Source organism: Carcharodon carcharias, chromosome 7 (assembly GCF_017639515.1).
Source record: "Carcharodon carcharias isolate sCarCar2 chromosome 7, sCarCar2.pri, whole genome shotgun sequence".
Classification (NCBI taxonomy): domain Eukaryota; kingdom Metazoa; phylum Chordata; class Chondrichthyes; order Lamniformes; family Lamnidae; genus Carcharodon; species Carcharodon carcharias.
The window spans coordinates 167,427,293-167,446,975 of record NC_054473.1 but is presented as its reverse complement, the minus strand read 5'-3'; the positions used below and the strand labels follow the sequence as shown (position 1 = coordinate 167,446,975).

The window sequence follows — 19,683 nt, the reverse complement described above, 5'->3', positions numbered from 1 at the left end:
AAGTGGGGACACTAGGGCAAATTTTCAAGCTGCAGCGAAAACAAGAGACAAGTGAGTGGGATAGCTAGTGTTAACCCAGCCAATGACATTTTGGGAGGCACAACTCACTTTCAGGTTCATGCCTCAATTAAATATAATAAGTAAGTTGTCAATGCGAATCATGCTGATAATTGGCCTGATGTCAGCCCCAACTGGCCTCCACCTCTTGAAAATTGACAGAGTAAGTCAATTCCAGAAAGTTAGCCCTTCAAGTTTAGAATCAGTACAGGAAGAAGTTAATGCCTGACTCAGGTTGCAAAGGTAAGACTCCCATTCGCGCATCTATTCGTCCTCTCTTACACATACCTGACCCTTCATAGTACTGGGCAAACTATTCTCATAGATAGAATCTTCAGCAAGCCACTGTTAAACACATCTTTTTCTTTCTCACATTGCCAGGGAGAAGGCCCACACCCGAGAAGGGGCAACTGGGGAGATGCTGGCATTGTGGTAGTGTCACTGGACTGATAGTCCAGAGGCCCAGGCCAATGCATTCAGATCCCACTGTGGCAGCTGGTGGAATTTAACATTCAATTAATAAATCTGGAATATAAAGACAGCTAGTCTCAGTATTAGTGACCATGACAACTATCATCAATTGTAAAAACCCATCTAGTTCACTAATGTACTTTAGTGAAGGAAATCTGCCGTTCTTACGTGGTCTGGCCTACATATGACTCCAGATCCACAGCAATGTGGCTGACTCTTAACTGCCCTCTGAAATAGCCTAGGAAGCCACTCAGTTCAAGGGCAATTAGGAATAGGCAACAAATGCTGGCCTTGCCAGCGATGCCCACATCCCATGAAAGAATACATCTGAAAAAAGCACCATCCTTTAAAGTCTTACACGACTAGAAGAGGTAGCCATGGAAATCTTGCACAGGGGTAAAGCTGGAGCTATAGTAGGTTGTAAGGCAGGAAAAAAACACAGCAGAGTTGCACTTGGTCCTCTATCTTTTTCTCTGCTCACTTAGCTATTCCCCACAACTGTATCTGTATCTCAACTTGATGCTGTGTTACACACTCACTCATTGGCAATGAACCACGACTGATTCCGGTTACTAATCATTTTCTCTCAACCTCTTCTCAGCTCCTGTAGAAACCCTTGGCGGGATCTTCCAGCTCTGCCCAACAGCAGGACTTACTGGTGCTGCCAAAGTCAATGGGCTTTTGGCTGCATTTTCCAATCCCGCCTATGATGGTTCCAGCCACAGCGGGGCCAAAACTCCAGGCCCCTATCTCTTGGCAACAAAAGGAGTTGCAATGAAAGGGTAAGCTTGCTTCCTAGCTCTGCTATACAGGGTCAAATTGTGACTTACAGTATGTAAAAGATGATTCACAGCTACACATCATGAACTGTTAGGTCCACTGGACTGCCCACCATAGGGACAATGCACCATATTGGACAATGTAACACAATCTATTTCCAACTTGTGTGTAGCACTCGCACATGGCATCAAGTCACTACAGTTTACCATGCAACATGTGGTCAACTCAGTGCTGGCTGCAGTTGGGTCTAGTCTGCATGAGTGTCTATTACAAGTGGTAGCATCTCCAATTTGCACACACTGTGGGAATACCGTGGGAACTCATGGCTCCATCATTCCCTCCAACTTACAAGCTTGAAGGAATGCATCTAAGATGTCACATCACTCCTACAGTATGCCTCCTCACAGATCAATGGAAGTGCCAAGTTACCTCACAAATGTTAGCAGCACAGTTGGAGAAGTTCATGATGTATGCTGCTCCTGCATCACCTCTTCTTTCAATGCCAGTCCTGTTGCCACAAAGTCAGCTGGAGAAATTGCAGACTGGCACATTACAAAGGTATCATGGAAACTGCTGGTGAACCTGGCATGTACAGAGCATGTTGAGCACACCAACCAGACATTTAGCGAGTGAGTCATCTATAACTTAAAACCTATGTTCTTCTGCTGGAGCATTAAGGATATGACGGTGTGGTTGATGGTGGTCTAGATATGGGTAAGGTTGCCAATTCTGGCTAGAACTATTCCTGGAGGTTTCATCACATAACCATTTGTCTTCAACTGCTCCAGCCACATGCTCTCACCAGATACATCCAATCTTGCAAAGGCCTGTCTTCCCACTGCAATTAAAGTGCAAACAGATATTCCATTATCCATAGAGATAAAAACAAAAAAACTGCGGATGCTGGAAATCCAAAACAAAAACAGAATTACCTGGAAAAACTCAGCAGGTCTGGCCGCATCAGCGGAGAAGAAAAGAGTTGACGTTTCGAGTCCTCATGACCCTTCGACAGAACTGTCGAAGGGTCATGAGGACTCGAAACGTCAACTCTTTTCTTCTCCGCCGATGCGGCCAGACCTGCTGAGTTTTTCCAGGTAATTCTGTTTTTGTTTTGTACTCCATTATCCATTCTCAACTGTCAGTCGAACAGCCATCTCCAATATTCTTCTAATTAATAAAAGATGATGCTTGAGGAAAATATGAAAAAAAGCTTCTTGAACATCCCTTTGATTTTCCTCCTGGGTTGCTTGCATCAGTATCCTGCAGATGAATCTTCAATACTTGGAGGATCACCAACCCTAATCAAGGGGATGCCTGCAATTCTTGAAAACCACATGGCCTTATTTTCCTGCTTTATAGGCTTTTTTGTATTCATTCATGGGATGTGGGCATCACTGCTAGGCCAGCATTTATTGCCCATCACTAATTGCCCTTGAGAAGGTGGTGGTGAGCTGCCTTCTTGAACCGCTGCAGTCCATGTGGTGTGGGTACACCCACAGTGCTGTTAGGGAGGGAGTTCCAGGAACTTGGCCCAGCGACAGTGAAGGAACGGTGAATATTTCCAAGTCAGGATGGTGAGTGATTTGGAGGGGAGCTTCCAGGTAGTGGTGTTCCCATGTGTCTGCTGCCTTTGTCCTTCTTGATGGTAGTGGTCATGTGTTTGGAAAGTGCTATCTAAGGAGCCTAAGTGAGCTCCAATAGTGCATCCTGTAGATTGTACACACTGCTGCTACTGTGCATTGGCGGTGAAGGGAGTGAATGTTTGTGATTGGAGCGCCAATCTAACTGGTTGCTTTGTCCTGGGTGGAGTCAAGCTCAGGTGTTGTTGGAGCTGTACTCATCCAGGCAAGTGGAGAGTATTCCATCAAACTCCTGACTTATGCCTTGTAGATGGTGGGCAGGCTTTGAGGAGTCAGGACATGAGTTACTCACCACAGGATTCCTAACCTCTGACCTGCTCTTGTAGCCACAGTATTTATATGGCTAGTCCAGTTCAGTTTCTGGTGAATGGTAACCCCCAGGATGTTGATAGTAGGGAAATTCTACAATGGTAATGCCATTGAACATCAAGGGGCAATTGTCAGATTCTCTCTTATTGGAGATATTCATAACCTGACACTTGTGTGGTGCAAACATTACTTGCCACTTGTCAGCCCAAGCCTGGATATTGTCCAGATCTTGATGCATTTGGACATGAATGGCTTCAGTATCTGAGGGGTCATGAATGGTGGTGAACATTATATAATCATCAGTGAACATCCCCACTTCTGACTTTATGATGGAAGGAAAGTCATTGATGAGGCAGGTGAAGATGGTTGGGCCCAGGACACCACCCTGAGGAACTCCTACAGTGATGTCCTGGAGCAGAGATGATTGTTCTCCAACAACCACAACCATCTTGCTTTGTGTGAGGTATGACTCCAACCAGCGGAGAGTATTCCCCCGATTTCCATTGACCCCAGTTTTGCTAGGGCCGCTTGATGCCACGCTTGGAGAAATGCTGTCTTGATGTCCAGGGCAGTCTCTCTCACCTCACCTTGGGAGTTCAGCTCTTTTTTCCATGCTTGAACGAAGGCCCTAAAAAGCCGAGTGATCCTGTCGGAACTCAAGCTGACTGTAAGTGATCAGGCTATTGCTGAGCAAGTTCTACTTGATAGAACTGTTGATGACATCTTCCATCACTTTACTTATCGAGAGTAGGCTGATGGGGTGGGAATTGGCTGGGTTGGATTTGTCCTGCTTTTTAGATACAAGACATACCTGGGCAATTTTCCATGTTGCTGGGTAGATGCCATATTGTAGCTGTACTGGAACAGCTTGGCTAGGGACGTAACACATCTGCAGCACAAGTCTTCAGTACTATTGCCAGAATATTGTCAGGGCCCATAGACTTTGCAAGATCCAGTGCCTTCAGCCATTTTTGATACCAAGTGAAGTGAATCGAATTGGCTGAAGACTGGCATCTGTGATGCTGTGGACCTCCGGAGGAGGCCGAGATGGATCATCCACTCGGCACTTCTGGTTGAAGATTGTAGCAAATGCTTCAGCCTTATCTTTTGCACTGACATGCTGGGCTCCCCCATCATTGAGGATGGGGATATTTGTGGAGCCTTCTCCTCCAGTGAGCTGTTTAATTGTCCACCACCACTGGATGTGGCTGGCCTGCAGAGCTTAGATCTGATCTGTTGGTTGTGGAATTGCTTAGCTCTGCCTATCACTTGCTGCTTATGCTGTTTGGCACGCAAGTGGTCCTGTGTTGTGACTTGGCCATTTTGACGCCTCATTTTTAGGTATGCTCCTGGCATGTCTGCCTGCACTCTTCATCGACTCCATTAAGAAGGATGACTTCATTGTTTTGGTGAAGCAACAACTGTTGCAGGCACAGCCAAGTGATTGGCTCATGCTGTAGCCTGGATTTTTTTCTATTCATTCATGGGATGTGAGCACCACTGGCTAGGCCACCATTTGTTGCTATCCCTAATTATCCTATTGAACTGCTGCTGTCCATTTGGTGTAGGTACACCCACCGAGCTGTTAGGAAGGGCATTCCAGAAAATTGACCTAGCCACAGCAAAGGAAGAACGGTATAGTTTCAAGTCAGGATGATGTATGGCTTGGAGGGGAACTCATGCCGCCCTTGTCTTTTTAAGTGGTCGTGGATTTGAAAGGTGTTTCCAAAGGAGCCTTGGTGAGCTGTTGCAGTGCATATGCAGATGGTACACACTGCTGCTACTGTACATCAGTGGAGGAGAATGTGACTAGGGTGCTGATCAAGCAGGCCAGTGACACAGTGGTACAAAACTTCAGCAGTACCATGTCTTTGCAGGACACGCAATCTTGTGCTGAGCTGTAATCGATGCTCTGTGACAGTTTCTCTGGCAAAACACAGCCCCCTCATGCACTGCTTTTTACTGAATGGCAGGTGTGGGGTCTAGCACACAGGAGTTGATTGGTTACTAGATTGTTTGGTTCATACACTGTTGCTGTTTTCTTCAAATGTTCTCAGAAGGATAAGATCTGATCTAAAGTCACTCCCAAGTACATTGGGTTGTGATCATGCTTTTAGTCTCTGGCCATCATAGATGAAACCAGCATTTCAACTCAAGGCTCCATCTTGGCCACCTCTCTACCTCTTTAGCTCCTATGATATTCTGCAAATATCACCCCCTTTTCTGTTTTCACTGCTACTGTTTTGCTGGACTTAATGGGAAGATTTCCACTTGAAGGTCATTTACCATTTCTCTAACTAGGAGTTGAGGTGGACTGAGTTGCAGACTCCTCCATAACTGTGCTTTTAAGAAGCCAAGGTATGTGGTCAAGACCCATAGGGCACAATACCACTACCAAGGATGAGAAGAGCAGGAGACAGGATGGGTTAAATCAAGAAATAATTACTTAGTATCACCAAGCTGTGTGTTATTTCCATGTTTATACGTTCCCCCAGTTGGATCCATAATTCGGTTGGGTTGAGTCAGATAGGAACATAGGAGCAGAAGTAAGCCATTCAGCCCATAAAGTCTGCTCTGCCATTCAGTTACATCATGGCTGATCATCTACCTCAATGCCATTTTTCTGCGCTATCTCCATATCCCTTGATGTCATTAGTATCCAGAAATCTATCAATTTCTGTCTTGAACATGCTCAATGATTGAGCTTCCACAGCACTCTAGGATAGAGAATCCCAAAGATTCACCACCCTCTGAGTGAAGAAATTCCTCCTCATTTCAGTGTTAAATGGCTTTATTCTGAGACTGTGTCTAGATCACCAACCAGGGGAAAGATCCTATTTACCTTAACCCTATCACACCCTGTAAGAATTTTGTAAGTTTCAACGAGATCACCTTTCATTTTTCAAAACTCTAGAGAATACAGACCCAGTTTCCTCAATCTCTCCTCATAAGCCAATCTTGCCAACCCAGGGATTAATCTGGTGAACCTCCATTGCACTCCTTGTACGCCAAGTATATCCTTCCTTAGATAAGAAGACTAAAACCGTACACACTACTCCAGGTGAGATTTCACCAAGGCTTTATACAACTGCAGCAAGACATCTTTCCTCCTGCACTCAAATTCGCTTGCAATGAAGGCCATCATACAATTTGCCTTCCTGATTGCTTATTGCACCTGCATGCTAGCTTTTAGTAACTCATGAACAAGGACACCCAGACCCCTTTGGACACCCAAACTCTCACCATTTAAGAAAACTCTATCTTTCTGTTTTTTTCTACCAAAGTGGATAACTTCACATTTTTCTACATTATATTCCATTTGTCATGTTCTAGCCCATTTACTTAGCATGTCCAAGACCCCTTGATGCCTCCTTGCATCCTCCTCATAACTTACCTAGTTTTATGTCATCGGCAAATTTGGAAATATTGCATTTAGTCCTCACATCCAAATCATTTAAATAGATTGTGAACAGCTGTGGCCTCAGCACTGATCTTTGTGGTACCCCACTAGTAACAGCCTGCCATCCTAAGAATGACCTCTTTATTCTTACTCTCTGTTTTGTCTGTTAACCAATTCTCAATACAAACCAGTATATTATCCCAATCCCATGTGCTCTGATTTTGTTACTAACCACCTGTATGGGATCTTATCAAAAGCATTCTAAAAATCCAAATACACCACATCTGCTGGTTCTCTTTTATCCATGCTACTTGTAACATCCTCAAAAAACTCCAACAGGTTTGTCAAACATGATTTCCCTTTCATAAATCCATGTTGACTCTGCTCAATCGGATCATTATTTTCTAATTGTCTAGTTAACATATCCTTTATAATAGATTCTATTTTCCCTACCACTGATATCAAACTAACAGTCTGCAGTACTCTGTTTTCTCTCTACCTTCCTTCTTAAATAGTGGGGTTACAACATTTGCTACTTTCCAGTCTGCAGGAACCTTTTCCAAAATCTATAGAATTTTTGAAAGATGACCACCAATGATCCATTACCTCTGTCGCCACCTCCTTCAACACTCTGGGACGTAGCTCACCAGGTCCAGGGGATTTATCAACTTTCAATCTAATTAATTTTTCAAGTACTACCTCTTTATTAATACTAATTTCTTTCAGTTCCTCATTTTCACAAGCCCCTTAGTTTCCTCGTATTTCTGGAAGATTTTCTGCATCTTCTTCTGTGAAGACAGAGCATAGTAATTGTTTAGCTTCTCCACCATTTCCCTATTCTCCATTATAAATTCTCCAGCTGTAATGGACCCACATTTGTCCTTGCTAATCTTTTCCTTTTCACACACCTAAAGAAGCTTTTCATGCTACTCCGTAGCTTGCCTTCATATTCTCTTTTCCCTTTCGTTATCAGTTTCCTCGTCCTCCTTTGCTGGATTCTAAATTGGTCCCAATTTCCAGGTTTCTCTCTTTTTCTGGCAACCTTATAAGCCTCTGATCCAATGCAATCTTTAACTTCTTTCATTTTCCACAGCTGATTCAGCTTTTTGGTTGGGTTTTTGTGTCTTAGAGGAATGTATTTTTTGTTGTGGACCATGAATTACTTCTTTAAATACTAGCCATTGCCTGTCTACCATCAAATTCTTAGTGTAATTTCCCAATCCACCGTAGCCAACTTGCCCCTCATACCTTCATAGTTTCCTTTGTTCAGCTTTAAGATCATGCCAGTTTATGGTCTAACAAACATCAGAGCTTATGTATGTGTAACACTCCATTGAGCATACTAAGAACTGATTAGACTCATCACATTACAGCAAGCAATTTGAGTGACAGGCTATGAATTTGGAGTCAAGTGCTCAGCTGCTTGAACTCACAAGATGCTAAACTTGACATTCTAATGGAATACATTTAGTGAGAGAAAACCACTCAATTCAAAATATTGTTGGATAATGGCAAAATATGAGAGCTATGAATGCAACATACTAACAGTATTCCATTCATGGCATCAACTTTCTAAACTGCAAGTCAATACGCGTTGTATACTTAGCAACTTGTGTCAGTATAATTAGACAAAACTACAGGAGGTACCAGTTACCGATGGAAATAAGAAGGAATACTTGAAAGATAATATACACTTAGGAAATCATTTACTCTCTCAGACTGAACCAAGGAAAATTCCTAAAGGCTCAGGTACTTATTCTTGATCAACAAATGCCAGATGGTTGGACTGTCACTACCTGTGGTGTTTACTGCTTAGACACTGTTAAGCAGTCTTTATGAACATTACTGAACCATGCACATGTTTACAGTAGAGGATACAGATATGGAAAGGACTCAATTGTATGTCCTTACATGTTACTACCTAGCTCTACACTAAGCTAACCTAAGCTCTAGGTCAGGTACCTTCTTACATCACTGGTGGGCAGTACTGTACTCAGTCGCAGGTTAACGCTTAATAAGAACATAAGAACGTAAGAACTAGGAGCAGGAGTAGGCAATTCAACCCCTCGAGCCTGCCCTGCCATTCATTACGATCATGGCTGATCTCATTTCAGCCTCAACTCCAATTTCCCGCCCTCTCCCCATTACCTTTCAACCCATTACTAATTAAAAATCTGTATCTCCTCCTTAAACTTATTCAGCGTCCTGGCATCCACTGCATTCTGAGGTAGTGAATTCTACAGATTCACGACCCTTTGAGAAAAGTAATTCCTCCTCATCTCTGATTTAAATCTACCACCCCTTAGCCTACAACTATGACCTCTCATTCTAGAATGCCCCACAAGGGGAAACATCCGCTCCACGTCTTCTTTGTCTATCCCCTTTAGCATCTTATATACCTCAATTAGATCTCCTCTCATCCTTCTAAACTCTAGAGAGTATAGGCCCAAACTGCTCAATCTCTCCACCTAAAACAAGCCCTGCAACTCTGGAATCAATCTAGTGAACCTCCTCTGAACCGCCTCCAATGCAATTACATCCTTCCTCAAGTAAGGGGACCAAAACTCCAGGTGCAGTCTCACCAATGCCTTGTACAGTTGCAACAACACTTCCCTATTTTTATACTCTATTTCTTTAGCAATAAATGCCAAAATTCCATTTGCCTTCCTAATTACCTGCTGTACATGTATACTAGCTTTCAGCGATTCATGAATGAGGACACCCAGATCTCTCTGCACTGAAGCATTCTGAAGTTTCTCTCCATTTAAATAATAAGTTGCCTTTTTATTCTTCCGACCAAAATAAATAACCTCACACTTATCCACGTTAAACTCCATCTGCCAAATTTTGGCCCATTCACCTAATCTGTCCATAACCATTTGTAAATTTCTTATTTCTTCATTACAACTTACTTTCCCAACTATTTTGGTGTCATCTTCAAATTTAGCTATAGTACCTTCTATCCCTGAATCCAAGTCACTGAAATAGATTGTAAATAATTGGGGCCCAAGGACTGAACCCTGTGGCACCCCACTAGTTACAGCTTGCCATCCAGAAAAAGACCCGTTTATCCCTACTCTCTGTTCTCTGTTGGTTAGCCAATCCTCTATCCAAGCTAATATATTACCCCTAACTCTGTGTGATCTTATCTTATGTATTAATCCTTTGTGCAGCACCTTATCAAAAGCCTTCTGGAAGTCCAGATATACTACATCTACAGGGTCCCCACATCTTGTCACATCTTCAAAGAACTCCAGCAAATTAGTCAAACACGATTTACTCTTCATAAAACCATGTTGACTCTGATGGATTGCATTTTGACTTTCCAAATGCCCCATTACTATTTCCTTAATGTACCAGATCCTTCTGCTACAACCATGACGATGGACAAAATTTTCCTCAGAAAAAATCAGGCAAAAGACATCAATGTCAATTAACTTCAGCATTTCCAACAACAGCCACACTTGAAGGAAGCAAAGGTCAAAGAAACAATGTTACAACTTTACCTCTCTTTCAATATGGCCCCTTGATGGTTTTGTGGGAATGCTGACTTTATATCTTTCTCCCATTACCGAAACATTTTTCTTCCAATTGTCATGAGCCCGGCTACAATATATTAACTGTCCTGTTTAGCAAAAAACTTGCACTTGTCTCCTGACTAAAGTGAAAATATGAAACAAAACTGCAGTTCTTTCACACACTAATTCAGTCATGCGGCTGTCTACAAGAACCGTTGTCAAAGGCAATGGACGCCAACTGCAGCAGAGCAGGATTTAAAAGCACCGACAAATGAAGACACTGACTTGACCCAATTACTGGAGCAGGCAGTTCATTCGTTGAAAGCACATTGGGATTCCCATCCCAACAACAATCAGAGAAAATTGAGCAGCCCAAAACTTTTCAAATGGCAGATCTGAAGCATAAGTACCACCAAAGGTAAGGAAAGCTGATTTACTTTTTGATTGATCCCATGCAGAACACAGTAACATTACTGTAAAGATACTAATCCCTTTTTGTATCAATTAGCTTTGCCTTGGTAAATGTAACCTTGGCATCCAGGTATCAGCTCTGGTGTGGATTCACGTCCAACTCGAGAGATTTGGGTACAAAAATCTAGGTTGATACTATAATGCAATACTGAGTGAGTGCTGCATTTTTGGAGGGGCTGACTTTCAGATGAGGTGTTAAACCAAAACCCTGGTCTGCTCTTTAAGGTAACAGATCTTATGGCACTATTTAGGAGAAGAGCAGAGAAGTTATCTTGGTGTCCTGGCCAACATTTATCCATCAATCAATATGACAAAAAAGGATTAATTGATTATTATCAAGCACTGTGGGTGTACCTACACCACGTGGACTGCAGTGGTTCAAGAAGATAGCTCACCACCACCTTCTCAAGGGCATTATGGATGGGCAATAAATGCTGGCCTAGCCAACAACGCCCACATCCCATAAATGAATTTAAAAATTATCGTACTGCTTTTGCAGCTTGCTGTTCGCAAACTAGCTGCCACATTTCATACATTACAATAGTAACGACACTTCAAGTAAGTACATCATGGACTGTAGAGCACTTTGGGACATTCTAAGGTTGTGATAGGCACTAGAGATATATATGCAAATCTTTTTGTTTAATTCAAGCCCAAGCTGAGCTTCTGTCACATTTTTTCCATCATAAAGATTGCCTATTTCCACTTTTTTAAGATTGTCTGCCTCTCTCCCAACTCCAATGGTTGCTAAAATCTTCATCCATTCATTTGGAATAATATAGTCTTGAGGTAACAATGTTCTCTGATCCAATATTATCTGGTCAACCGCCCATCCTCCAACTTCCTTCATCCAAAATTCTGCTGTTGATATTGCATCCTGTGCCATGTCCTGCTCACTCAACACCAATACCTTCGCCAATTTACACTGGCCCTCAATGCTCCAATGCCACAAATTTAAACTTTTCATCCTTGTGTTTAAATCTCTATTCCCCTGCCAGCCCCTGCTTCGTCCTCCAGCCCTACAAACACCAGTCTGGTTGTGCAACCACCTCCTCTGCCTTCAGCCACCTAGACTCTGCAGCCTAAATCCTGCATCTTCACCTCACTCTCCTTTACGACTCCAGCATCTCTTCTTTAGATGGCTTCCTTCTCTTTGCAAATGTTCTGTGAAGTTCTATATAAGTTCTCAAAGGCTCTACATAAATGGTTTTAGAATCACGGAGCAAAGCAGGAGACCATTTTGGCCCATGGTACATGTGCTGGCTCTTTGACAAAACTATCCAATTAGTTGTCATTGAGAGAAATATTGGACATCACAATGTTTTTACAAACTGATATCTTGCACTGTTCCATTCAGGATGCCTAGTTTGATTTGAAGTGCCAGAAATGGAAAATGCTCCTTTTTCCAACATTAGCACCCCTCCAAAAAATGAACACAAACTGGAAAAGAAATAGAAACTAAAGTATGCGTTCCAAGCCAACTTTTACAACTGGTTTGTATTGTTATACAACTGTAAAATTAAAGCAGTCTTAACACACATAGGCTCAGCCTTATCAAAGGTTAACACAAAGATTACTTTAGGATTTTGAAAAGGTACAAGGAAGCCTTATTTTACTGATTTCAGTTGGTGGGCTAAAATACAGCCTTTAACTTCCATGCAGTGTGCTTTCCAATGGGGAGTCACATTAATTGCTGTAGATTAGCACTTATTAATGCATGAGCGTTCATTTAAACCCATGAAAATGCTCAGAGGAGATTAGCACAGCTATTAGCACTTCAGTTTCCCGAAGCAATTCTGCCTTCCCAAAAGGGAAGGCAGGAAACCCTTTTACAAGGGATTACGAATGATCCAGGAGGATGTGGACATGACATAAAAGGTGAGGGCTGTTTCTGCACAGGCTGAAGTAAGCCAACTCCCATGATATAGGGAAAACACCTGCCACAAGTCACCATACAAGAAATACAGCTCATGCTGGAAGGGGCTAAACAGTAACAGCAGTTTACGCTAAAGCTATACTGACACTATTGAATCTAGCTGAGGCTGAGATGGACAGATTTTTGGTCACTCAGGGATGGGAAGTAGGCAGTAAAGTGAAGCTGAGGCAGAAGATCTGGCATAATCATATTGAATGGTGGAGGAGGCTCAAGGGGCCATATGGTCTATTCCTGCTGCTTTTCATATGTTTGAATAGGGACACTTAAAATGTGCAACACAAAATATAAATAGCAACCTGCATGCACAGCAACAATTTTAAAAGGGAGTCAGACAAGGGTTATGTATCGAGGATTTTGTAGCATTCATTACACCCCTAAAAACTGCACAGCTGTATGATGTTACTGATTGTGCATTTTTAATATTTCTGCATTTTTCTTCTGATTGTAGATGTTCTATAATGGTCAAAAGCAGGTGCGTTGCATATGGGGATCCAAATTCTTATAAACCCCTGACCCCTTTCAAGGTGACCATTCTCAATATCATTGCATTGCACAAGTGAGAAATGGCTTTCCTTAAAATGTTTAATACCATTATATTGATGTCATTTCATCCTACTCAGCAGGCACGCAAAGTCCAAATGCTATTGCAATTATCCATAATAAAGTTTGCTCAAACATAAAGAGACAGACATAATCCAGGCACACTCACTATATACGTAGAGGTACAAGATTAAACAAGACACGAGATTAAAACAAATGTAGTACAATTCAGTTCTGTTGAAGGGTCATTCGGACTCGAAACATTAACTGTGTCCCTCTCCGCAGATGCTGTCAGAACTGCTGAGTTTTTCCAGGTATTTTTGTTTTTGTAAGGGGTGAACAACCTTGGCCCTTTTGATCACTAAAGGGGATAAGGATAATTGCAGTGGAATTATTACTTGCCTTATATGGAAAGTGACTTGGTAGTTTTGTACACATCACATGATAACAGTGCCCATCTTGGCTTGCCTGCAAAAAATACACTGAAAAGGGGAGGAAGCTGCCTACAACCTTCAGATCCATCTTGAACCATCTTAAAGAAGGTTCAGTACAGCAGAAATGAAAACTGCAAACTGCTTGCAACAGGAACAGACAAAAAGGGACATCCAGAAAAACAGCTACTGGTCTGCTGTAAAATAACTAGGCAGCTAAAAGTACCATGCCTGCAGAACTGAAGGAACCTTCTCTCCTCCCTGCAAAACTTGATTCCACCTAAACTCACCTGGTAAAACAACCTCTGGCAATTCGACAGTGGAAGCCATTGCAGCTGCAGAGCCAACTCTACAACTTCACGACCTTGACTTCAGTCAATGCAACACCTCGACTTCAAAAAATAACAAGCCTGCTCGGAACAATACAGACCGAGCTCGATCCGCGCTTATAAGTATTGTTTCATCTTCAAGTGTAACTAATGTGTGTGTGTGTGTGTGTATGCATTAATAACTTTATCCTTTCTTAAGTAACTTTGAGAGCAATAGTGTGAATTAAACTGACCTTTTCTTTTTTGAAGTACAAAAGGCTTTGTGCCAAGTCTTAAATTGTATTATTCCAAGGATAAATATACACACTCAAGTACAAATACATTGTTCATGGGTGATTCAGGGAAACACCTTTAAAACGTCAGTGACAATAGATTAATGCCTGCCTTGTTTATTGCACAGAAAAATGTAGCTACAGCACATTAGATGTCCATACATTGCAGGGATATATTTCCCATGGCAAAGTTAAAGTTAACAGCCATGTACCTGTCCTTCTGTTTTATACCAAATCCTGACCTCCTCAAAAAAATGCATCAATCAACTGTCCACTTATTGCTTCCACAGAACCATTCAAATTTACAGCATATAAGGAGGCTCTTAATGAGAGCAATCCAAAGCTAATCCCACTGCTTTGCAATCCAGTCCTATGTACATTCAAACAGTTATCCACTTTCCCTCAGAAGATACAATCGTCTCAGCCACTCTCCGAAAGCATTCCATGCTGTCTGCCAATAAAACTCAGTGCCAGGTCTGAATCACAGAATAAAACAATCAAGTCCAAATTCGGGGAAAATTTGCCTGATGCAGTGACATATCAAATCGGTTTTGTTGTGTACAATCGAACGGCAGGCGTGACAGTGGCAGAATACACAACAAAATCCTTGTGATTGTGTACGACTAGTAAGGCACAATTCTTTATCCAAGTAACTCATCACAAATACGAAGGAAATTCTGACCTAAATTAAAACCCTTGCAGCCGCCTTACCATATAGATCAAGTTGGCTGTATGGGGAGGAGTAGGATATAGTATTAGACTTCATGGTTCCTGGGGGAAAAACTGCTGGCACAGACTTGAGGGATTGAATGGTCTATTCCACAACATTCTGAACAGAAACTGGCAACTATGAGTAAAGTGCATTAATAAATGTATCTTTTGATACTGGTCAGATAAATTTAGTAGCAGCGTCAAGCAGACAGATGGGGAAGAAATTGGGTTCAAGCTTCGGGATGGGGTAGAGGGAATAATTTCCAGGCACAAGTTTACGCACCCAGAAGTGTGTCAGCTACCAAATTGCTGCACATGTTTCACTCAGTTTTCCCTGGCCTACAACCATCCAACCCTAACCCTAACCCTAACCCTTATAAAGGACTGCATTAATGCGAAGTCAGCAGAAGCAGGAATACTGCTCCTGGCTCCACACGCATAGTACAGGTTGCTGCTGGCCCAGGCTCAGCTCCAATCCCCAACCTGATGGCCTTCTCCACCACACCGCTCCAACCAACCCACCTGCCCCACCAAGACATACCTGGATAATTTATCAAGGCCCCGAGAAACACACTGCATCAATTTTGCTGTTTTAGCTAGATGAAGCCCAAGGCCCAATTTGGAAGAAGCCTTCGGCCAACATTGGCATCATCCACCTTGTGCAGGAAAATGGCACAAAACCAACTTTTTGTTGATTGGGGTTTGTCCAAAGTCAGCTGTGGCTCATGTTGGTAGCATTCTCTTCTCTCCAGAGACTTGATCACAAAATATAGGCTGACACTCCAGCACAGTACTGAGGGGAGTGCTGCATTGTCAGTCATGCCATATTTGGATGAGACAGTAAACTGAGGCCTCCTCTCCCAGGTGCACATAAAAGACCCATGGCATTATTCAAAGAGCATGGGCGTTCACTCCAGTGTCCTGGACTAACCTCACTTCTCATTATCCATTGCTGTTTGTGGAAACTTACTATGTGTAAATTGACTGCCACATTATAGCAGTGACTATGCTTTAAGAGTACATCATTCACTGTAATACACTTTGATATAGCACCTTTTATCAGGACATCCCAATGAAAAACTTTATTTTTCCTTTAATTACTCTAAGTCTCATAATTTCATGAAACGTAATCAGATGTTGAGATTTTACATGCATTAAGGGAAGAATGAAGCCTTTCCCAAATAGGTTAAAAGCAAGACTGAAACATCCCCTGATCAGCCATGAAATATAGATGAAGAAGAAATATATGGCATATTGCACTCTGGTAACACATTCAAAACTTGCATCAGATGACCCTTCTTCATTGTATTTCTAATATGCACACTCATCATTTTGGGATTCTTAAAGGAAGGCAAATTAAGATGCTGGATCTGAGACAGATTTGTTGATTCATTTTCAATGAATAATAAACCAAGATTGCCAGGATTCAATTTACTTGTAACCTTGAGCAGTCATTAGAGGAGAATTTCATCTTCTTTTCTTGGGTTTTACTTAGGTCCCAGAGGTTACAGATGGTGACTAGAACTACTGTGTTCACCATCTGTTTCATTTATCTCTGAATGTGCTATTAGTTTGCATTATTACTTTCAAGCTGTTGCTTTATCATCTCTTTCCCCATCCAAGTGCTACTGCAATGATTGCATTGTGATGTATCTTTCCAGCAACACAGGGAACATTCACAGAGTAGATGGTGAATGTTCATTCACATTCTTTGCGCTGACTTGAATTGAGGATGTCACCATCAAGATGAACATTATTAAATCTGTGTTACTAAGCTACAGACTGGAGGCCTTATATAAAGAAACTGAGGATTTCATAATACATAAGTCACAGGTGATTATGTTTACCAGTTATAGTTCAGACTTGCTGCATTTTCCTCAAACTAAACTTAGCTTCCATCAGGATTTTTAAAAAATAGAAAAAAATTATACAATATATCACCACACAGCTCATGCCCATTTCACAATATTCAGAAGTGAATGCAATAAGGCAGTAATATAGCTCTAAACATCAGTGCATATGGTGCTCAGTAACATGGCCAGTCATTCCTAGTTGTAACCATTTTGAGATAAATTTCCTTAGCAAATTGCTCTGTAACTGGTACAGCACTTGGAGCTTGAACGTGTTTAAGGTCAGCCAGCAAGAATGAGTTCTGTTCAAAATTTCAGAACTTGAGGCCTGATGGTGCTGAAGGCAAGACCATGAATGGTGCAGTGAATGCAGCTTGGATAAACCCATCCGGATGCAGAGCAATGGGAAGTTCTGGGGTGTGGAGAATAAAGGGTGGAGGGCTGGAGGAGATAAAAGAGACAGGCAAGGACATGAAGGAATTTAAACATCGTGATTTTTTTTTAATTAGGTGTGTTGAGCGCTAATGTAGATCAGCAAGGACAGAAATGGTGGGTAGGTGGACCTTGGTATGAAATAAGATGGGCAGTAGCACTTTGGATGAGCTGAAATTTACAGAACATGCAGGCTAGCAGGTCAACCCAGAGAGCAATGAATAATAGTCTGGAGGTGATGAAAGCATGGAGGAGATGCAACACCAACAGATGCAGGAACATAGGCACAAATATCCTGGAGGTAGAAGTAGGCAGTGTTAGTGGTCGAGAGGTTTATGAGTCAGAAGCTCAGTTCGGAGTCAGATCAGACACCAAGGTTGCTAACAATCGGATCAACCTCAGGCAGTGACGGGGTAGAGATTAAATTGGTAGCAAAGGTCCGTGATGGAAGATAAAAATGATACTTTGGCTTCCCAATGTTTAAATGGAGCAAATGGTGGCGGGGTCGAGAAAGGTCGCTCTGGGTGGCATCAGCATGCATGTGAAGGTGGGCCAAAGCGTGAAATGCATCAACAAAAAACAATAGACAAGCCATGCGTAAAACATATGCACTCTCCCACCAAACTCCAGTTTCATCTCTTCAGGCCTTTGAATGATTTTGCCAAAAGGCATCGTGTAGGTGTAGAAGAGGTGTTGGAATCACCTCTCTCAAGACTGAAGTTTTCTTTTACAAAATGGAAGGACCTGGCATGATCTGGACATGTGGGTGCTAACCTGGGATTTTTTTTTAAAAGAAGGACATGAAGTTCACCTTGGAACTGTCAACAAGAAGGCCGCTTCCAGGAAATCACCTGACCTATACGGTACTTGAGATGGAGTTGTTTGTTTGTGTCGTGCTGCAAAGGACTTTAATTAATAAAGTTGGGAGACAAAAAGGCAATCACATAGGAGAGAGGGAAAAAAACTTCAGTTGTGAACCTGTTTGTTTTGGAGGCAGTTTTGTTGGAGGACAAGCTGAGAGAGGAAGGCTCCCTCTCTCTGCTTTGCCTGAAATTGTGTGGGGCTATCAACCTGTAGCCAGACAGCCCTCATCTGAGTATAACTGGTCTGCATTTGGATCTGCAAAGCTGAACAGTTGGTGGGAACTTCCAGGCATCTAACTGGACCAGCGGCCCATCTTCACACGAGAAAATCCCAGGTCGACAGCATCGGGATCCTTCAGACTTTATCATTTATTTTATAATGCCCATCCTCCAAAACCTATCTCTGCAGGGAGACTCTGTTTATCCTTTGTGTGTGCATGTGCGTGTGCGCTGCGGGAATTCTTTAGGAAGAGATAGATAGTTATACTTCCCAATTACAATTGTGTGTTAATCAGTACTTGCAACTTGTTAAAAGAAGTTTTGTTTTAGGATAAATTAATCATTGAGTTTTTGAAAGAAGCCTGATCAGAGTGTCTCTTCTTCTGGGTATTAGAGGTACAGGTACACAATTGGCCATTTTGGTGAGAAAATTAAACATTTAAATTAATGGTATGGCCTGCGGAGTAGTGGGGCTTAATAATTTGCACACTCCTCCCATCTTGGTCATAATAGAGGATGGTCAAGAAAAGACACTGGAGAGACTCCAGTGATAATAATGAGGAAGTGTTGAGAGACCGAGGGGATCCAAAAAGAAAAATGCACAGAAAGTCAGAGTCACAATCTACATCATTTGTTGTTAGTGCCGGTTCAGTGCTGCAACAGGTGCAGATTGGAGAGATTCAAACATGGAGCTATGGGAAAGATGAGCAGAGATTCAAGAGGCAACAACACATTTAAGAATTTTGGAGAGGAATGGGAGATTGGATAGAGGTCAATAGTTTGCAAGAATCGTAGGGTTAAAGGATAGGTTTCTTTGAGTAGTGGCAGGTGATGCTGTTTATTTTGATTGAGATGGAACACCACATGAAAATATGCAACCATTTTCAATGATGTTGGGATAGTTAGTGAAAGAGTGAGCAGTTTAGTGGGAATGGGATCATATGTAGCTGGGTCTTATTGATGAGATGTGTTTGCAGAGGGTAAGAGGTGTAATAAAGGGAAAATGGAGAAAGATACAACTTGAGGCATAGGGAGGTGTCAGCAGGAAGCAGCCAAGGCAGTTAAATGGATCGTCTCAATCTTCATGAAAAAGAAATACATGAGCTCTTCACGTTTGTTTTTTTTTGAGGTGAGGGTAGCAGAATGATAGAGGGATATTTGTACCAGGAAAAAAGCCAGGGACAGTTTTACTCTCCGGGATAATTCTGGAGTGTTGAATGGTTTTGGCAATTGGACAGTGAGGCCCCATAATACTTGATGTGATTCAGCCAGATCTGGTGATGTGAAGTACTGCTCCACTAAAACAGTCAGAAATGATAAGTCTGACGAAGTGTACTGCTTTGATGCACGGTAGTATTGTCTTAAGGACATAAAGTACATCTGAATTATTCATTCACAGCATATCTTCAATTGTCTAAATAGCCAAAAATCAGTCCAGTTCAGATTGGTATGAG

At 42.1% G+C, this 19,683-nt stretch overlaps 1 protein-coding gene across 2 annotated transcripts in view; it reads right to left on the bottom strand.

Annotated features, from left to right (window-relative positions):
• Positions 1-19,683, bottom strand: part of cdh13 (cadherin 13, H-cadherin (heart)) — a 1,064,070-nt gene that overhangs the window by 793,504 nt on the left and 250,883 nt on the right. The gene's annotated exons all lie outside the window — the stretch shown is intronic.